Raw genomic sequence first — 2386 nt, forward strand, 5'->3', positions numbered from 1 at the left:
TTTGTGAGTGCCCAGGTCGCTTCTGAAAACAAATCGCTACGTAGCTCAGTGCGCCTTATGCCCGATAAAAAAAGATAAAATGTACAGAGTTTCGTTCGTAGTTTAATGTGTACGTGTAAAAATAAATGCGTACCTGATGTCCTGTGCCCTGCACCCATCTGTGACACAGCAGTGACTGATTGGCCTACGCCAGACGAAGACGTGTGTTTGCATGTTCCCCAGAAGCACCATGTGTGGTTGATGCAGTAACTTTGTTCCACGCAAAATGTACATATTTGGTGTTTGAACATCTTAACACCCGTTGTGTTGCCAGAAAGAGTAAAATCTGTTCTTATTTTTCATACGTTGATGCTGGCCAAAAAAGGTCCAATTAAACAAACATGAAGAAGTGCATTGCGGTTCCTCGTCTTAGTTCATTAAAGTTAATTTAAGTCCTTATTTGTTACTTATATTCTCTCCACAAGAACGCTAATTGATATTTTGAGTAAAGTCAAGTAGAAATAAAAATGAAATAATAGAAAACGACGTTTCGATTGCAACACAAGCAATCGTCATCAGGTAGAACTAAATTTGAGAGAGAGACAAAACACAGACACGGAGACACACAGTCAGACACACATTTAGTTCTATTTGATGACGATTGCTTGTGTTGAAACCGAAACGTCGTATTCTATTATTTCATTTATTGTATTTCTACGTGACTTTACCGAAAGAACCAAAGAGTAATTCCTGCAGTCACGAAAGCTTCAAAATCAAGTTTGATATTTTGAGTTTAATAGAATATTTTGTAAAACAGCTCCCCCCACCCCTCCACATCGCAATGTGCCGCGGAATTTTTGGGAATCGCACGTCCCATCGGGACGTGCGAACTCTCCGTGTCGTTCAGCGCGTTGATTCAAGCAGGCCTGACTGCTGCTGCTGCTGAGACCGCCGTGGTGACGAAACCAGTGGAGAGCTTTTAGTATCTTTTTTTTGCTCCTCTTTCGACCAATGCTGCCCAAATGACGCACACTCTCCGAAGGCCGGTGCAGCTGCTTTGGGGGTTGTGTAAGAAATGACCTTTAATTATGTTTTGTATTTTGGTGGAGAGACGGTTATATGTGGACAAGACATTGTCCGCTTATTTGATATCATCAAAAGAAAAATGTGGGCGAGTGTGACCGACTGACAGCAGTGGCGGGCTCGACGCTGTCCGGTTGACGCTCGGTCTGTGTTGACTTCTTTTGGGCGTCTTTTTGGGAACGACGATATGGTTTGCCTGGCTACATTCAGTGCTTAAGAATGCCTTGTTAATTCTGTGTATGTCCCAAAGGTTTCTTTTCCGTGCTTTGTTTGCATGCTTGTTGTAAAATGAACGTCGCTACCGTTATATATTTTATATTTTTGCGCGCTCCTCAATCACGTTTCCGGCAATTTTAGACATCGGCTCTCACGACCAACATCACGATGTGTTCACGAGAGTTGAGCTTTTTGTTTTTTTCCGAAGACCCGATGATGCTGCCTGTGATCTCCGGCGAAACGTCGGACATGTTTTTTACACATTTTGTTTGGGCTTTTCAGCATTCATCCATCGGTCTTGCAGAAGACATAAAAACAATTTTCCCCACACGTGACAACTTGCTTTAACTGGCTCTGTCGGGTGGTGGAGGGTTATGGTGAAAAAACGACATTATACACTACACGGCGCTCTAAGCCAAGAGATACGAAACATGAATCAAATGTGCGGTGATACTCATAAGTTTTACTGTCAATAACTCGCCCGTGTTTTACCTCGTGCGGCATTTGCACGAGGGGTGGCGGTAGTATTGCTGTAGTTGTCCATAACGCTGCGTCCGTAAAATGACACAAACAGGTAACGTTTCTGACTATAATCCTTCTTGATAGCACATACATTGCTAATAAGTGGTCGTCGTGGTAAGTACGATATTAAAATAATGACCTTGCCAAAAGTAACTTTCATTTATTTTGTATGAACGTTTGGAGAGTGTTAAAGTTAATGTTTCCATTCGAAGGGTTAAAGTAATCTACAGTTCTGTCAAATTCACTGTTGGAGCAAGCCATCCCTAAGCAGCCATTGCTGTTGTCTGACCATACTTCACCACCGGTCACCAGTTCAGATATCACTCGCCACTGATGTTAGCCGTGGCTGTGATTCGAACTCTGGTCGCCAGGTTCATAGCGCACTGCATTAACCACGGCGCCATCGCTCCCTCGTCGTATTACTTGACAATAATGAATGTTGCATAATAATGTCGATATAATGTAACATGTTCGTTATAAGGCAGGACGGTGAGAGATAGCGATCATTTGGGGGTGGGCGAGGGAGGCCTTCATCCAGCAGTGTGTTGATGTCGACTGATGATGAACGTGGCATATTCACAAGCGC

This window comes from Petromyzon marinus, chromosome 60 (assembly GCF_048934315.1).
Source record: "Petromyzon marinus isolate PM22_M1 ecotype Great Lakes invasive population chromosome 60, UKy_Petmar_22M1.pri1.0, whole genome shotgun sequence".
Taxonomy (NCBI): Eukaryota; Metazoa; Chordata; class Hyperoartia; order Petromyzontiformes; family Petromyzontidae; genus Petromyzon; species Petromyzon marinus.